The following is a 19,668-nucleotide window of genomic DNA, read 5'->3' on the forward strand; positions in this document are numbered from 1 at the left end:
TCCTGGAGGACATAAGTCACCTCTAATATTAATAGCCCCAAATGATCTGCATTTGCGTGTTGAATTATTTTTCATTCCTTCCAATATCTTTCTCCCTCCCCCCTCCCTTTTCTTGGTGACATTTTATGCGGTTTTAGCCTTTACATATTCTGTATCCTGCTTTCAAAAATTAACCTTGTATCATAACATTTTCTGTCATTTTCCAGTCTTCAAAAACATGATTTTTAATCCTTATTTTTTAATTACAATAATAATTGCTGTTCAGGAGACACAAGGATTCAGAATTGTAGATAATGGGAAAGAGAAATTTTCTCCTTTCCAAATGCACTCCCCAAAGGAAATCACTGCCAAGGGCTTGAGACTTTGGGTGGAGGGGTGGGGGGTGGGGGAGCATAGTCAGTAATTTAAAATTTAAAGCAAATCAACAAATGGGCTTATATCACTCTGCCATTTACTCTTAAAAAAAGATTTAGCAATTTTGTGGTCACTTCTTTTTTACTAAAAATAGTGAAAATGTGATTTTTCATAGCTGCTCAATATTCTGTTACTGAACACTCATCTCGTTTGTCATTTTTATATTCTAAAGAGTGCTTGAGATGAACATCTTATATATACTTGTTTATAGGAGGTAAGGGTATTTTTAATGGCTCTTACACGCTAAGCAAGTCAGTATTAAGGATTTACCCTCCAAATAGTGCTCTTGACTTTTGTCTCACCTTGACTCCTGACTTCGCCCCTCACTCTGGTCAGTCTCTCAAGCCCCTTTGGGTGCAGGCTACAGTGTGGCTCACTGAGACCCAGATCTCCCTGGTTATAACTCAGGGGTGGCACTGTCCTGTAGGAAGGAAAAGGGTGAGGGATTCAAAGGGGTAGAGATGTCTGGAGAGAGAGGGGTTCCTATCACTCACCTCTGACACACAGAGTGAGGGGGCAGGGAGGGGAGGAGCCCTGCTTTCCCCTTTACCTCTGAGTGGAAGTCTCTGTCTCCATCCCTGCTCCTGAGCCACACTAGAAAAATAGCTCTGGGAGAGGAAACATCTGAAATTATCAGGAAGATTAAAGGTAGAGGGCGATGTTATCAGCCCTTTGGGAACGGTCAGGGCAACTGCTCGCGCGTAGGGGAGAGGTGGGATTCACAGAGAAGGCACTGGAGACAGTGGATGGCAGGACAGAAGGCTTTCAGAATGGGAACTCACAGACCTTTCTCAGACAAGAGCAGGAATACGTGCAGTTTCACATGACAGGAACATGTGCTTCTTAGAGAAAGGCTGGAGGAGGTTCATGGTTCATTGGGAAGGAGCAGGAAATCACATTCTCCCAAGATGGGCAGAGATAAGGAAGGAATCTTGGGTCCTTGAAAAGCATGGCTGATGTATGATTATTCTAGTCCTGGGACATAATTCAAGGGTCTTGGCAGTCATTTCTCATTTCCTCAGCATTTCTTGCTCTGGAATCATCCCTCTCATAAACCCTTCCCTGAGATGGTGCAATGGGGGAAAAGGATCAGCCTAGAAGAAGAGACCAAAGGTGTGAAGTTTTCTCCTTTAAACACAAAGCTGAGAGTTTTATGGTGGCAGTTGCCCAGGATGGGAGCTCTTCAAAGTCTCATGGTATGTGTACCTGCTGGTCACGGGTCTCTAATCCTTTGAGCTAGACCTAGGTACCCTGAAGCAGGTAGAATAGGGAATAGGGAAATTCTGGGTAAATGCAGGAGGAACAACAAACTGGGAACTGAATCTGACACCTGACAGTGTTTGTGGCCATCAGGCAACCTCACGAGACCTTGTGAGACCCCTGCGGTTTCTCACGGCCACAAGAATCCTGTTGTTGCTCAACAGCACGCATGTGCACACAGACCCAGTTAGCTTGCAAGTGACCAAGAATGACCCCTTCACTGGGGGCGCTAGAGGGACAATAGTACATTTAGAGTATATTTGAAGTCTATGTCAGAAAAATCAGACTGAGCCTGCGTATCATAGCTAACACCGAGCATACGTAATGATATACAGAGTTCTTGGAATTCCCCGCCTGTTCCCAGAGCCTCGTGTGACTTTTCTGTGCCCAGATTATAACCACCTTTAAGAATCAGAGCCCCGGGGCACCTGGGTGGCTCAGTCGTTGGGCGTCTGCCTTCGGCTCGGGTCGTGATCCCAGGGTCCTGGGATCGAGTCCCACATCGGGCTCCCTGCTCAGCGGGAAGCCTGCTTCTCCCTCTCCCCCTGCTTGTGTTCCTGCTCTCGCTATCTCTCTCTCTGTCAAATAAATAAATAAAATCTTAAAAAAAAGAATCAGAGCCCCACATCCACCCAGGGCGACTCAGATCCTTTCTCTGAGTGCACCTGCACTTCCTCTTCTCTACTGTGTACTTTTGCTTTGCAATAAAGCTTCTTCTGATATACTTACTCTGACTCATCCTTGAATTCTTTCTCTGGCAAAGTCAAGAATCTGGCACCGGCTGGTGGTTGAGGTCTCCAGCACCAAGAACTCCAATGTCTCTGGTATCAGACCAGTCAGGATTCAATCAGAGAAGCAGAACCACTAGGGGAATATATATATGACATTATCAATAAATAATGGGAACTGTCTTGTTCTACATAGAGTCAAAAACGTCAAATACTGGTAATACATTGTATATACATATAAATTTATGTAAATGTGAAGTACAAGTGAGCAGGGACAAGCTGGAGCCCTTGAGCACGAGTGGGACCCTGTGAGGATGAACTGAAACCCATATCAGTTCTCTTTGCCTCTGGCCTTGGTGGTATGGGCATCCTGGAGAAGCTCAGGCTCTTCATCTAAGAGTGAAACACACACCTGGCTCAAGAGTTGCCTATGTTGGAAAAGGATTTAGGGGATGTTAGGGCAGTTGTAGGCCTGACTACTCCCTCACACCAATGAGATGTACCAGCAGATAAGTGAGAACATGTGCAAGCTACAAAGCACCTGCCAGCTTCCCCTCCATTGCCAACACCCACCCAACCCCAGTCTCCCACTGTGGCTCACCCTAACCAGAAACACACAGGAAAGGGAATTCCAGAAAATGTCGCTCATCCTAATCAAGTTGCTACATTACAAAGTCACCACAGTCCTCTTCTGGACCACTTGGCATTCATACACACTCCTGATACCATATTTAATCTCCAAATAAAGACAATAACAAAGTCATGCTCCCATCTAACATAATACAACTATCCGGGGTGCAAACAGAAATACTCTTTCTCTGAAAGAGGATATAAAGTTCTTTTTTTGGCTCTGGGTAATTTTCATTCTTCCCCTAGGAGATTCATACTCCCCCTTTTGTATCTTCTGCTTTAAATACTATAATATAAAGTTAATATCTATTTATACAGTTGATGTAAGATGATAAGCAGAAGACAGAGAGAAAGAAAAATATTCAGTTAATATGCATCTGAACATTCAGACTAAAAGAAGGAATATTCATAACTATTATAGTCTTGTATGCAACTGGTCACAGAGTCGTAGCTGGTTTTTCTACCTTCTTCTACTACCTTCCCTATTTTTGCCTTCAACACTCACCTCAGCTTATTGAGCTTCCTTGCCTAGTGGTGGATAACCCAAACCTTCATTGCTGTAGGGTCAGGGCCCTTAGTAGTCCTGTCTGAATGGGGTTGTTGAATTTAATTCAGAACATGGAAATACTAAGAAGTGGCTCAGAGGATTATCTGCAATCCAGATATACTCCTCCTGACCATTCCTGTGTAGTAGCAACCCAGTTTTCCCTTGATAGGCAGGGTCAATTACCTCAATCTGTAAAGTAGCTCTCCCCACCCGCCTCTTTCTGGCCTGTTGATTCACTTGCACAAGGAGCTCCAAATGGCCAGATGGCAGTCGAGTTCAACGGAATCATTGTTGTGCTGCTAGTGGAAGCATTTCTCCCTTTGGAACTAAGACCCTAGCCCAGCAGAATCTAAAGTTAAGGGAACAGAAAGCAAAATTTTACTAGTAGATCACTAGGGGGCTTAATAAGTGGTGCAAGTTCCATTTGCCTTCTAAACCTCTGAATCTTGGCTATGGAGAAATAGCACCATATGCTGATTCAGAGTATATTCTGCACCCTAGAGGGGACTGTTCCACCCCTTCAATATTTTACCACCTACCCAGAGCTGGTGGTAACTGAGTCTTCAAAAGACCATTCCATCATCGTGCCCAGGTGGTCATGTCCCTATGGACTAGATTATAGGCTAGAACTGGAGAGTTTCTATAGCCCTGATGTAGAACAGTGAAGGTGAATTCCTGGCCTTGTCAGCTGAAAGAAAACTACTTCTGATGGTCTTATTAAGATTTATAGAGAAAAGGGCATTTGACCAATAGCTGTATATACCAGGTCCCAGGAGATGTGCCGATTTCCTCCAACAACAAAACCACAATCTGGAAGAGGAGCTACAATAGAAGTCACCACCTGATTAAGTTTAAGACAGCCACAGCCCAGCTGTTTTCCTCAAAGGCATACTATTATAGGCTAGTTGTACAAAGATGTGGTAGTGGTACTCAACCATTTCTCAGGTTCTTGATGGTGACACTAATCTCTTCAGTCTCTCCAGAAATGTGATATTGCATTTGGTTTCCTATTTTCCTAGGTATAGAGTACTAGTGACTCCCACATGGCTTTTCCTACCATAATAATTCTCACTCTACAGATTAGGGAACCAATGTGGGGATTCTGCTGAGTACGTCTATTCCAACAGTGCACTCCAGAACTGGGGAAATAACCACAGGATGGACCCACTGGGCCCACTTTGAGATGGATCTGAACCAAAAAGCCATTAGACATTTGACCTTCAGAACCCCCTACTCAAGTTGGTGGACCACAGTGACACCTCAGACTTTCAGGAATTATTGTCAAGTCAGACGCTGTGTCCCACAATAGCTGGAGAGCTTGTTTCTCCTTCCTTAATGCACAGTCACTCCGGTAAATAGTTACAGGTCCTTTTGGAGAAGGCAGGGAGGGAGGTAAACAACATAAATTTTTGACAGTGTAGCAGGCTTTTTCTTTAAGGACCCACTGACTCTGGGTTGGTAAATCAGCTAAAGTCTGGGAATTGATTGAGAGGCTGTGACTCTCTAGTTTGGTGATGTAAGCCAGATTTCTGTTCACTAGACTTAGAGCTTTTCTGCCCATATAGATAAAATAAGACTTTAATAGGTTCTCTAACTATTTTAGTCCTAGGGACAGCATGATCAACCAGCCAATGCCAAAGATCTCTGTGAGCCAGACTATTTTGATTACTGCTTTGATTACTCTTCTGTCACTTGGCCCCACAGAATCCTAACATCCCTATTGCATTTAGGAATCACAATTCACACCCTAATATCTGACTTACAGAGAACAGCAACCACAAACTCTTTCAAGGATGCTGGGGGAGAAGGTCCCCTCATGAATTTATTACAGCCTTAGTGAAGGGTGTATCCTCTGGGCCCTTCCCGAATGGATGAGGAAGTCTTATGTGATCAGTTCATTCTAGCTTTCTAATCTCCTTAGGCCTTTGAATACCTTCCTATACAGTACACCAAGGAAGTTATGCTATTTCATCTTCATTTACCATAGACCACCTTGGGATACATATTTTGGTTAACCAAGCAAAATGTTAGAGCTATTCCCATATTCCCATCTCCTTGAGCTAAATCATCAAAATAGGGATTCTCTGCTCAGTGAGCCTGTATTAGAGTTCTCAAGAGAACTAATCAGATGTATACACATGCACATATAAATAAAGAAATTTATTATAAGGAATTGGCTCATGCAATTATGGAGGTTAGCCAGTCCTAAGATCTGCAAGGTGAGTTGGCAAGCTGGAGACCTGGGGGGGTGGGGGGGGTGATGGTTTAGTTCCAGTCTGACAGTGGATAGGCTTGATACCCAGGAAGAATTGAGGTTTCATTTCAAGTATGAAGAGAAGAAAATGTTGATAACCTAGTTTGAAGGCTCTCAGGCAGGTGAACTCTCCCCTACTGAGGTCAGCCTTCCTGATCCATTCAGTCCTTCAACTGATTACAGGAGGTCTCCTCACATTAGGAAGGGCAGTCTGATTTACTCAGTCTGCTGACTTAAATGTTAATCTCATCCAAAAACATCATCACAGAAACACTCAGAATAATGTTTGGCCAAATATCTGGGCACCTTGTAGCCCAGTCGAGCTGACACATAAGATTAACCATTACAGAGCCCTTACCAGTAAATTTAGCCTGATTCAAGTTTACATTTCTTCCACCTGAACTAAGGTAGGAGTGGAGAGGCAGTGGAGGAGAAAGGTAGGATAAAGAGTCAACACAATTTAATGACCTTAATGGTCACCATTTATATCATGATGTACATTCTACTGGGTCCCAAAAAGATTAGTAAGGCACCCCCGCTAATTAACAAGCCAGATAATTTTCCCTTTAATTTGTTTATCTTTGCATTGTTAGCTTTCAGCATTGAGGTGAAGAGATGACAGAATTGGGAAAGGATGTATTGTCACTTGGAGTCTATTCCTATTCCTTCTTTTTTGTAGGGAAAGTACCTTGGATTCCAGTTTCTTCCTCTTTGAATGGGATACTGCTTCATGGAAGTTGTAAGGATTAGAGAGACTGTAAAGAGCTTGGCATATAGTAGACATTTAATAAGTAGTTGGTATCTATTCTTTTTATTAGACCTAACCATGAGAGAAAAATTTCTTCTCATCCTTTTTGCATGAATACTTTTGAGAGCATTTTGGCTTTTAGTTTGTTAATTTCTCTCTACATATCCTGAATTTTGTATAATCAGCAAACTATATATTTAATACCTATATGCCATTTCTCATGATAACTACTTGAAGGATCTGCAATCAGAGAGAGAACCAGAAGGTACTCTTCCTGGAGCATTAAGACATATCCATGATTGGTTTATTTTATATATCCAGCACCTAACAAGTCCTGAGTAATATTAGCTATAATAATTATTATCCAGGGATGGAATTAATTGATATTCTACCCTCTGTCCCCTATGCCTTTCCAGCCCCAACATTCCACAGATATACCACCATTTTCATTCCTATCATGAGATCTTACATAAATGCCCGGTCACGTTCCAAGTATAAATTTGTTGTGTGTAGCTGGCAAAATTAATCAAACAGAATCAGGATTAGGAAGACCCAGACACCTAATCTGTAATTCAGTCATTGGTCAAGATGGAATCTGAATATAAAAGGCTGGATTCCAGGTGCTTCAATCTGAGGCATCTCTCTGGTTAGGAGAGGTAATAAGAAGACCAACTAACAATAACAATCCTTGACCTTGCCTGCTGACTCCTTAAATTCTAACTTTTATCCTGTCCAGGCTTTCTCACGGGGGACACTGAAGCACCCCTGGTTTTACAAAATGGGATTCTTGCTGCCCACCTCCCTTTCAGGTAAGATTGCTTCCATTTTCTGAGAACTCAAGTCAGGTAACAGATGATCAGTTTCTCCAGTACCTAAAGCTCATGTGCTCCCTGAACACCAAGCTTGGCATTCAGCCCTTGTGTCTCCTTTCAGTGAGCTCAGCCTCTCTTGAATCAGAGCCAAATGAACTTTGTGAAAATGCACTTAGGGCTACTCACATTTAAATTTCCAACTTTTTTTTCTCCTTGGTATTTTGTTTCTATTTTTTATGCTCCTTTTTTTTTTTTTTTGTATTTTATGTAGCTTTGTAAGCCATCTGCCATCCTTTCTGGAATGAGATGGCATATAAATACATACATATATGCATACATAAAATGTATACTGATATTTGAGAAAGACATATCAAATACAAATGCATCCTTCTAGGTCATATTCAAGACAGAGAAGGGGAGAGGAAGGGAGGGAGAGCTATATTTTTCAAAATATATATGCCAGTATTCTTTCTGATCCTTCCTTACCCCTACCTACTCTTAGGGACCCAGGTAATATTAGAATCATGGTAGAGGGAAGATTTACATTTTGAAAAATTCTCCCAGGTGATTGTGATTTACCTCTTTGTCTCCCAGTCCTCCACCCATAGCTCAGTGACACATCTCCAGATTTTCTCAGCTTTCTTCCTGCCTTTGGTCAGAAACAGCCCACTCCACCATATTAGCTCATCTCTCCATGGAAATGCCATTCCGGAGTTATGATGTAGCGTTATGCCCTTGGCTTTTAGAGAAGGATAATATAAGAAACAGACAGTTGAAGGGCACGTCTAAATCTTTTGCAAAGCCTTAGATGAAGCCATTGTGCATTATGTGACCAAATGTCACCCAAATAAAGATTTCTCTTCATAATTCCTCACAATACTCAGTGCTAGAGAAAAATTTGACTCTCCGAGAAAACTTGAATTCTGCCTGTCAATAGATGAGGAGAATTACTGTGCTCATGATGCTCTCATTTTTTCCCCGTTATCTACTACCAGGAGATTTTATTCAATCCAGCAAATAGTGGATGCTGGGTACCAGGTTACATACTATATTACAAATATTAGTAGGGCCGGTTCTGGGCTCTGGGACTCTTAAAGTCTACCAGATACAGAGTGAAATACGTGTGCAATTATACCCATGCTTTCCTCAGATTACTCTTATAATGCTCTCTCCCTTTTTCTCAGTAGTTCCTGTAAAGCCTTGTTCTCTAAATTTTTAAATGCCTGTTGTATTCATATGTGCTTTTTTTTCCAGTAGAAGACAGAATTTTGGAGGGGCTTTCTGCTTTGTTTGTTTTTGGCTGTTTGCTGTCCTCTATTTTCTTTTCCTTTTTTTCCCTGTCTTATATTTTTAATTGCCCTACACCACCTTTTCAGAGCATGGTCTCTTTATAAGAGTCTCATGTGCAATGTACCCCTCTTCCATGGCCACAGCTGATTGGACTGGAGGTGAACACTTGGCCCAACCTGGGCCAATCAGGTTTCCATACTGGGAATTTGAAGTTGGAGCACTGAGAAACAAGTCAAGTGGTCCTGGAGGCTGAGGTTACCTATTTGAGGTGGGTATGGTGGAATTCATGGTAGTGAAAAACTGAGACAGGAACGATGATCTTCAGAAGGAAGAGACTGAATTAAATACCCAGAGAAAAGTTCAAATGAAAGACCACATAGGATAAAAAAAAAATGAGTATGAGAGGGTGAGAAAACCATATGGAGGCATATAAAAGTTCTCTTTTGATTATTTCTATTTTCTCCATGAAATAACAGGCAAGGTCTTCAGCTTAGAGTAGGAATGGGAAGAGGGTGGGCAACTTGAGAAAAGAAGGTGTGAATTACTCATCATTGAGTGGGGAGTGAGCTGACTAAGGGAATGTGGTAGGAGTGACAAACAGCACTACAGGCTCACTGGAGTGACTAAAGAGAGACAAGTCATCTTAATTTTATGCTTTTTCTCTACTTTCAGCTCTGTGGGTATGGAGCAGGCAGAAAGTTGGATTTAACCAGGACTGAGTTTTCTGCCAGGTGAGTATGACCTGAGAGGAAAAAAGGAGCAAATGAGTTGATTATGTCTGTGAAGGAATGCTTATAATAATGGAGCGTGGACTCTAATGAAGGAGGTTGGGGTACGACTGGACAGTGAAACAACAGCAGGGTTAGAGATCTCAATGTGGTCTAGGAGTATAGAGGGAGGAAGCCTGAGAGACTGTGCTCAGCGAATGGGATATTTGAAACACAGATTAAGGAAGGGGTCAGGAAATGGTAATGACAAGAATAAAGTGAGGTTAAGTAGAGGTTAGGTGGGCAAAGTAAGTGGAGATGAGAAGACTGAGAAATTGAGAGGTAAAGGTCCAGGAGGTATCATCCATATGAAGACTGAAATCCTCAAGTATTGTAGGGGTAGTAAGAGGGAGAGAAAGGGAATGAAGAGGAGTAATCCAAAGACTTTTAGATGACTCCAATAAGGAAAAGCAACAGATGCTTTAGTATGGTGCAGAAGTTTCAAAGAAGCCATGTGTGTATGTGTATGTGTGTGCTTATATCGAGGAATGAAGGTCTGAAAATGGCAATGAGTAAGGACATTTTCCGCACACAGTCTTAGTGGTGTGAGTGGTATAAGATAAATCTATAACTTGAGGGGGCTGTGGGGGTGAGGGAAGGTGTCCTCAGGAAGAGCCTGCCTTCACCAGAGTAAGGAGAGGGAAACATTCAGTGGTTAAGAATGGAGGGAATTTGCTGATGATGGACCATGAGTTTCAGAGGGCATGGTGAAAGAGTTTGAAAGAATAGGAAATTGGGTTTGATTAGGGAATATTTTGAACTATATGGGGATGAGAGTCCAGGTGGAGAAAAAAGACCTGAGATTGTGGACATCTAATGAGAACCTAGGGAACAGGAAGGTAGGGCCGGATGGGATGATCTTCTGCTGGGAGGTGGACAATCCATTGTAAGTGTCACCTCTTTTTTGACAGTAGATTCTTAAGCAGATGGTAGCAGTGAGGCAGAAAATATTGGGGAAGGGGTGCTTCTTGGTGTTCCTGATGGTGGAGGCATGGCATTGGAAGGGTAGAGGCATGGAACATAGGAGTAAGCACATGACACAAGCTCACAGACTCCAGCTCCCATCAGAGACAGTCTTTTAACACTGGGAACCAATAGCCCAGACATTGGTTATCACTTTCCACATCTGCAATCTCTTATCCCTTATTCTGAAATCCTCAAATTCTAAAAACCAAAAGGTATTACATTATGCATTTACTAGCAAAGGCTGACCTGCCCTAACAATAAGATCTTTGTAAACATCATTTTTCTTAAAAGTATGAATATTCATATGTTTTACCATAAAACAGTTAATGAATTTGATTATGGAGTGTGGCTTCACATCCCACTGGGAGTGATATATAATATATGGTATGTACTCTGTATTATGTTTCCAAAATCAGAAAAGTTCTAAAATTCATCTGACTCCAAAGGTCTTGGCTAAGGGTTTTGGATTTATATACCCAACCAAGTATGTAAAAGCCTTTCCTAAGCCACCCTAAGGTGGGGCAGCTTCATGGAACTTGGACCCACCTGGGACCACTGTGAGGAATACTATGAGGACTCCCAAACCTCAGGGGACCTGTGGGCTTGACCTGCTTCTAGTCTCCTTTTCTTCCATAGGTCACAACAGGGTGGGAAGAGAAGCAAAAATAAATGTTTCAAAAGAAGATACACACCTGTCTTTCTTCTCTCTTTATTGCTAACAAGCTTTGGCTTGTTCCACCTTCCCATGATTTGATTATGTTAGCCCATAAATCACCATCTCCTGCTTAAGCTGGTTTGTCCCATTCATAATGAAGCAGCAGGGATGTCCTTCCAGGCAGATAGTGTATAAAGGGATCCCTGGACCTGGGGATGTTGGACATCTTAGAAGATAGGTAGCTCTTAGTACCATGGAAATATGTCAGCCAACCGCCAAGTCTCCACTTCTGGGCTGGGCTTCTCCTGTGGGGAGAGCAGGGGTAGCTGACAGTTCTAGAGGAGCCGGGGTCCTAAATGAGTTCCAAGTCACGGGCTCAGGATCATGAGGTGAATAAAGAAATCTGAGTGATTTCTTCAGCCAAGCAGAGTCCAAGGTGCTGGACCCAGAAGTCCAGGCAGAACCCTGGGATGGGAATCCCCTCCAGTAGTCTCTGATGCATAGAAATAAGGAGATAGTCTAAGGGGCAGAATGTGGGTTGAAACCCAGACTCAAACAGCTTGTCCTATGTAGTAGCTGTCATTTGAAAGACACTAGGCAGAGAGGGTGGATATAATAATATTTATAGGTAGAAAGATGGATAAGCAGATGAGAGATAAGTATTTCAAAGAGGAGTGAAAAAGGTAGAGTCTGAAAAAATTCCTGAGCTGAAGAGAAGAGAGGTGTAGCTGCTTTTTATAGATTACCTGTGACTTAGGTTGTGGGTATAGAGAAAGCTGCTAAAGGTGACAGTTTACTGGAGACAGCAGAAGCATAATCATCAGAACTGGGGCACAAGATCAGGGCTGGACAGGACTCAGGATGAACCAGCTTGATGTGATAACTGTTACATTCATGGCCCCAGTAAGCCATGTCTCCCAGTCTTCACACTGTATAGTCCCTCCCATATTGACTCTGGGCTCAGCCAGGTAACTTGCTTTGGCCAATGAGATATTGGCAAATGTGACAAATTAGAGGTCTGATAAGGATTTGCACATTGGAACTATGTTCTTTGAACTCTGAGATCACAATGCTGTGAGGAAGCTCATGTTAGCCATGTGAGCTCTCAACATGGAGGACAACCAAGGAACTCAGACAAGAACAAAACTCTAGGTCCCAGATATATGGTCCTGATTGAACAGTCTTAGCCAGTTGCCCAATTGAACAGAAATGAATCTTCTCCATTGTGTCCAACTAAATTCCTGACTCATAGCATTATAAGCAAATAAAATAATTGTTGCCTTAAGCCACTAAGTTTGGGAACAGTTTGTTATCCAACATTGGATAACTGAAATAGGTGGCCTCCTACTTACAGAGTTTCCATCTCAGGTCAGAATTGGCCCTTGAACCATTAGCCTATGAAGTATGAAGGTGATCCTGCATGGGGGCATCTATGATTTCTTGATCCCAAAAAAGGGCTATTATATAGAGTCCTTTTCCTTTTAGCACTGCTACTGTCCAGATGCCTTGACCAGCTTATAACCATCTAGCCACTAGCCTGTTGATGAAAGCAACACACGAGGAATGGGTAAACTAAGAGAGTTCCAGAGATATGGAGCCGAACTGTAATAGAACATTCCTGGTCCCTTTCTTGCCTCTGGTCTTCCTGTTATGTGATTTAATAACTTACTGTTTAAGTTTCTCAGTTACTTGGCAGCTGCAAGTGCCCTAATGGCACAGCCTTGTGTTTTGTTGTGTTTTTAATTTATGCCTGTAAAATTCACAAATTTTATTGCAAGGTAGAAATTCTGTAAGTAAAAATGCTTGCAAACCACTTCACATCTTCAATGGGGAGGCTCTATCCTGTGTCCACCACTTCTCCTGACCTGGTACCCTCGGGACCAATTTCTGAAATGCCTGCCATTAGGATGCAGCAAGGAGCCAGGCTGGTATTTTCAGAGCATCACAGCCATGCAGAATTATTACAGGTTATGTGTGCTCGTCTTGAGCTAAGACAGACCTTTGAGTCCAGTTGTCAGCTTGTGACCAAATTGGCAATACCCATTTATTCTAGTTCTCACAGGGCTTTGAGGAGATACCAGATACTTCATTTGCCCCTTCCGGCCTCGTGTCTAACACACCGGCTAACTTCTCCCTCTGGTACCTGAAACTTAAAACGACAATAAAAGGCACACAGATCAATATGTTGAAAACCTGTATCTTCCAAATATATTCTGTTTTTTTCTAGACATAACAAGCATGCAAATTAGCCCTGTGCAAAAACAGAAAAGCACAGTTTATAGCACCATTTCTGTCTGACGTGTTCTCTGACATAGAAGATTCCTTAAGACAGTCCTTCATTTTCCCCCAATGTATTCTCTACTTAAATATCAAACAACTGTAAGATGCTCTTTTGGAAATTAGTATTTATCCTTAATTGTCTTCAGCTGTATCTACAATAAGCCACTGTACTGAAGTCACTAAGTTCTAAATAGGTCAGAGGGTGAGGGTGACTTTCATCTATCCCAACCACTGGGAGACAGCTCAAAGTTTGCTCTTACTGCTCACTCTGTGGTGTCTTCCCAAAGACAGGACAGCAGGGCTGTGTTATTTGGAGAGCGCTGAGACCTATGAATGCAGAAGGTCAGAAATGATTAATGCAGCATCCCCATCATTCATCACTGGGAGAACCCAGAGAGGGAAAATGTGCCCTATTTTCTCTCCCTGCCCTTAACGGAACACAATCTTACTGCTCCATCTCTCTTCTTAGCCTGCGTTGGAGCAAATAGTTTGGGGACATGCACAGTTTGAAACAACCCCATTACGTCAGGATGGCAAATGTAATGCATTTACCCTCCTTCCTCCTTGGAGAAGTTGGATAAATGTTGCAAGTGGGCCTCCTAGGTAAAGACTAAAACAGAGCCTTAGCTAGATTTAGAACAATGGGTCAAAGTCCATTTTTGGAGGAGAATCACAGACTCTATTTCCACTTGGTGTGATAGACGTGCTAGATATGCTTGGGTCTACACTAATTTGTGGCTCTAGGCAGACACCTAGGCCAGAGCTCTTTCCTCTGGCCAGTGCTGTTGCTTTAGGAACGCTCTAGATATATTTAGCTCAATTATTAAATGGATTCCATGTTTTAATCTTCATCACTTGGTAGGTACTTGCTTTTATCCTATTTCCATCCCTTTCTTTTCAATCTTAGGCCAGGTATCTGCAGGTTGCAGTACTTCTTTCACAGCCAACCAAAGGATAGCTGGTTATTACATCCCCATGTGCTGCCAGGGGCCAAGAAGGATAAGAAATGCTAGCAACTCCCTTTGTCCATGGAAGGGAAATGGTGCAAGGGCATTCTTGTTCAGTTCAAGTAAGTATATACTGAGTACCCCCTACCCACTCAGGGGACTTAGAGATGAATAAAGCATGGCCTCTGCCTCGAAGAGCTCACCATCTAGAGTAAAGGTTGGAAAACTACATCTGTGAGCTCATGATTGTTGCCTGTTTTGGGAAATAAAGTTTTATTAGAACACAACCACACCACTCATTTACACATGGCCTATGGTTGCTTTTGCTCTACAATAGCAGAGTTGGGTAGTTATAACAAAGACTGTATGACCCACAGGGCCTAAAATATTTAATATCTGGCCCTTACAGAAACTGTCTACCTCTGCACAACTCAGTGGTTTGTGGTATGTTTACAGAATTATATAACTGTTACATTATCACATTTCAGAATATTTTCATCACCCCAGGAGACATCTCCATTAGCAGTCAGCTCCCAGCCCCTGGCAACCACTAATCTACTATTTCTATGGATTTGCCCATTTTTGACATTTCATATAAATGGAATAATGCAATATGTGCCCTTTTGTGACTGGCTTCTTTCACTTAGGGTATTGTTTTCAAGGTTCATCCACGTTATAGCATGTACCAATACTTCATTTCTTTTTATTGTCAAATTATATTCTATTGTGTGGATATAGCACATTTTATTTATTTATCAGGTGATGAATATTTGGGTTGTTTCCACTTTTTTTTTTATTTTTAAAGATTTTTATTTATTTGTTTAACACAGAGAGAGAGAGCACAAGTAGGCAGAGCAGCAGAGAGAGGGAGAGGGAGAAGCAGGCTCTCCGCCGAGCAGGGAGCCTGATGCGGGGCTCGATCCCAGGACCCTGGGACCCCGACCTGAGCCGAAGGCAGCTGCTTAACGACTGAGCCACCCAGGCACCCCGGGTTGTTTCCACTTTTGATCTATTATGGATAATGCTGTTATGAACATTTGCATACAGGTTTTGTGTGATCATAAGTTTTGAATTCTCTTTGGTATATATTTAGGTGTGGGAATTGCTAGGTCATACAGTGGCTTTTAACAAATGCTTAACATTTTGAGGAACTGGTGAACTGTTTGACAAAGGACATCCATGGGTGCCTGGGTGGCTCAGTCGTTAGGCGTCTGCCTTCGGCTCAGTTCATGATCCCAGGGTCTTGGGATCGAGTCCCACATCAGGCTCCCTCCTCGAGGGGAAGCCTGCTTCTTCCTCTCCCACTCCCGCTGCTTGTGTTCCTGCTCTCGCTATCTCTGTCTCTGTCAAATAAATAAATAAAATCTTAAAAAAAAAAAACCCAAAAAAAACCCACAAAGGACATCCACATTCTTGCTAACACTTATTATTGAGTGTTTTTTTAAAATTCTAGTCATCCCAGTGGGCATTAAGTGGTATTTTCTTGTAGTTTTGATTTGAATTTCCCTCATGAAAAATGATGTTGATCTTTTCATGTGTTTATCTGCCATTTATACGTTTTCTTTGGAGAAATGTCTATCAAATACTTTGTTCATTTTTAAGTTGGGTTATTTGATTTTTTATTGTTGAGTTGTAAGAATTCTTTACATATCACAGATTTTAGTCTCTTATCAGATTTGCAAATATGTTCCCCCATTCTATGGGTTGTCTTTTCACTTCTTGATGGTTTTCTTGGAAGTAAAAAAAAAGCGTATAATTTTGAACATGTCCTATTTATCTGTTTTTTTCTTTTGTGACTTGTGTTTTTGGTGCCATATCAAAGAAACCATTGCCTAATCCAAAGAATTACTCCCATTTTTTTTTTCTAAGAGTGTTAAAGTTTTAACTTTTACATTGAGTTTTATCCTCCATTTTAATTTTTTTTTATATAGTATGAGGTTGGGATCCACTTTCATTCTTTTGCATATGACACTATTTGTTGAAAAGACTATTATTTCCCCATTGAATTGTCTTTACATCCTCACTGAAAAATCAGTGAACTATAAATGTTAGGGTTTATTAATTGATTCTCAGTTCTATTCCATTGATCTGTATGTCTATCCTTATGCTAGTACCACACTGTCTTGATTACTGAAGTTTTGTAATAGGTTTTGTAATTGGGAAGTGTGAGTCCTTCAACTTTGTTTTTCCTTTTCAAGATTGTTTTGGCTATTTTGGGTTCCTTATATTTCCATATGATTTTAGGTAACCCTGTCAACTTCTGAAAAAATAGCCAGCTAGGATTTTGATAGGGATTACATTAATCCGTAAATCATGTTGGGCTGTATTCCAAGATCAGTTTTAATCCTTTTGCTTCCAGAATGTGTGAGAATGGATCATATAGATAACTTGCATCAATGATTGCCAAGAGTTTAGAGCATCAGGATCCCTTTATAGAGCCCCGCCTCGTTGCCCCAGCTCCCCGCGCCCCCGCGCTCAGCCTCCCTGCCAGAGGCGAGTGCTGCGCTCTGGGTGCCGCAATCCCGAGGACACGACCTCTCCGACACCTCCAGCCCCAGAGAGTTGGCAGCATCATCTGCGGGAGTGGTCGCGGCCGCCTCGGCTCCTCTCTTGAGTCTTTTCCATCACCTAGCTGAGACCTAGTCCTTGCCACGGGGACACCCCTTTTCGTCCTCCCCCAGAGGCTTGTGGGACCGACAGACAGACACAGGGATCCAGGGCCAACTTTGGGCAGTGGCAAGCAACTTGTGAATGGTGCTCTGGAGCACTTTCTGTGATTACTCTCATACATCTTCCTGGGACACTGTTGAAAGGACGAGCAAACATCCAGTTTTCTCAGATATAATCTCAGATTAATGGAGTTGTGGAATAGATTAAACTCATCTCACTAAGATCAGCTCTTATTTCTGGGCAGTTTCACAGTCATAATATTGGCTCCACTTTAGTACAATTATAAACCCTCCCTAAGCCTTTATCTTTGGATGGAACAGATTGAAGAGAGAATAAAACTTTGGTCCTTAGAACTTCTGTGATAGCAAACTGACTGCTGTTTCTTCATAGCTCCAAATCTGGAGACAAAGTTTCACTGAAAGTTCATGATCTATGAAAACAGCTGAGCATCACATACCAAGAGTGACAGCCAGTTTAAAAAAAAAAAAGCTGCAAAGTTTGGATCTTTTCCTGCCTTAGAAGCAAGAAAAATGGAAAATTGATGATCAAAGTCCTAAAATTGAGCAAGAATCTTTCTGATGTGGATACTTAATCTAGAAAAGGAGTAATTTAGGAGGAGGAGCAAGATGGCAGAGTAGTAGGAGACCTAAATTTCGTCTGGTCCCAGGAAGTCAGGTAGATAGGTATCAAACCATTCTGAACACCTTCAAACTCAACAGGAGATTGAAGAAAAGAATAGCAGCAACTCTATGAACAGAAAAGCGACCACTTTCTGGAAGGTGTCCTCGGATTTTTTAGTGTATATTTTTCTGGGGTCATTGTTACCCTTTTAGCATTTTGTTCTCTCATCCATCTAGCCTCCTCTGGACAAAATGACAAGATGGAAAAACGCACCTCAGAAAAAAGAACAAGAAGCAGTACCGACTGCCAGGGACCTAATCAATATGGACATTAGTAAGATGTCGGAACTTAGAGTTCAGAATGATGATTATAAAAATACTAGCTGGACTTGAAAAAAGCATGGAAGATACTAGAGAATCCCTTTCTGGAGAAATAAAAGAACTAAAATCTAACCAAGTCGAAATCAAAAAGGCTATTAATGAGGTGCAATAAAAAATGGAGGCTCTTGGGACGCCTGGGTGGCTCAGATGTTAAGCATCTGCCTTCGGCTCAGGTCATGATCCCAGAGTCCTGGGATCAAGCCCCACATCGGGCTCTGCACTCAGCAGGGAGCCTGCTTCTCCCTCTCCCTCTGCCTGCCTTTCTGCCTACTTGTGATTCTCTCTCTCTCTCTGTCAAATAAATAAATAAAATCTTAAAAAAAAAAAATGGAGGCTCTAACTGATAAATGAGGCAGAAGAGAGAATGAGTGATATAGAAGACCAAATGATGGAGAACAAAGAAGCTGAGAAAAAGAGAGATGAACAACTACTGGATCATGAGGGCAGAATTTGAGAGATAACTGATACCATAAGATGAAACAATATTAGAATACTTGGGATCCCAGAAGAAGAAGAAAGAGAGAGAAGGGTAGAAGGTATATCGGAGCAAATTACAGCAGAGAACTTCCCAATTTGGGGAAGGAAACAGGCATCAAAATCCAGGAGGCACAGAGAATCCCCCTCAAAATCAATAAAAATAGGTCAACACCCTGACATCTAATAGTAAAACTTACGAGTCTCAGAGACAAAGAGAAAATCCTGAAAGCAGCTCGGGACAAGAGGTCTGTAACCTACAACAGTAGAAATATTAGATTGGCAGTAGACCTATCCACAGAGACCTGGAAGGACAGAAAGGACTGGCATGATATATTCAGAGCACTAAATGAGAAAAATATGCAGCCAAGAATACTATACCCAGCTAGGCAGTCATTGAAAATAGAAGGAGAGATAAAAACCTTCCAGGACAAAGAAAAACTAAAAGAATTTGCAAACACCAAATCAGCGCTACAAGAAATATTGAAAGGGGTCCTCTAAGCAAAGAGAGAGCCTGAAAGTAACATAGTCCAGAAAGGAATAGAAACAATATACAGTAACAGCCACCTTACACACAATACAATGGCACTAAATTAATATCTTTCTTTCTTTTTTTTTTTTTAAAGATTTTTATTTATTTATTTGTCAGAGAGAGAGCACAAGCAGGGGGAGCAGCAGAGGGAGAGAGAGAAGCAGGCTCCTCGCTGAGCAAGGAGCCTGATGTGGGACTTGATCCCAGGACCCTGGGATCATGACCTGAGCTGAAGGCAGATGCTTAATGACTGAGTCACCCAGATGTCCCAAATTCATATCTTTCAATAGTTACCCTGAATGTAAATGGGCTAAATGCCCCAATCAAAAGACACAGGCTATCAGATTGGATTAAAAAACATGACCCATCAATATGCTGCCTGCAAGAGACTCATTTTAGACCCAAAGACACCTCCAGATTTAAAGTGAGGGGGTGGAAAACTATTTATCATGCTAATGGACATCAAAAGAAAGCTGGGATGGCAATCCTTGTATCAGACAAATTAGATTTTAAACCAAAGACTATAATAAGAGATGAGGAAGGACACTATATCATACTTAAAGGGTCTATCCAACAAGAAGATCTAACAATTGTAAATATCTATGCCCCTAACATGGGAGCAGCCAATTATATAAGCCAATTAATAACAAAAGCAAAGAAACACATTGACAACAATACAATAATAGTGGGGGA

At 41.8% G+C, this 19,668-nt stretch overlaps 1 long non-coding RNA gene across 1 annotated transcript in view; it reads right to left on the reverse strand.

Moving 5' to 3' along the window:
* LOC145720573 (uncharacterized) overlaps positions 1–19,668 on the reverse strand; it is a 152,338-nt gene that overhangs the window by 57,885 nt on the left and 74,785 nt on the right. The window contains exon 3 of the long non-coding RNA XR_014143639.1: positions 2,404–2,538. This is a non-coding gene — a long non-coding RNA (uncharacterized LOC145720573). The remainder of the gene's footprint in view (positions 1–2,403; positions 2,539–19,668) is intronic.

Source organism: Leptonychotes weddellii, chromosome 3, assembly GCF_054177405.1.
Source record: "Leptonychotes weddellii isolate Sample4059 chromosome 3, ASM5417740v2, whole genome shotgun sequence".
In the NCBI taxonomy this organism is placed as follows: Eukaryota; Metazoa; Chordata; class Mammalia; order Carnivora; family Phocidae; genus Leptonychotes; species Leptonychotes weddellii.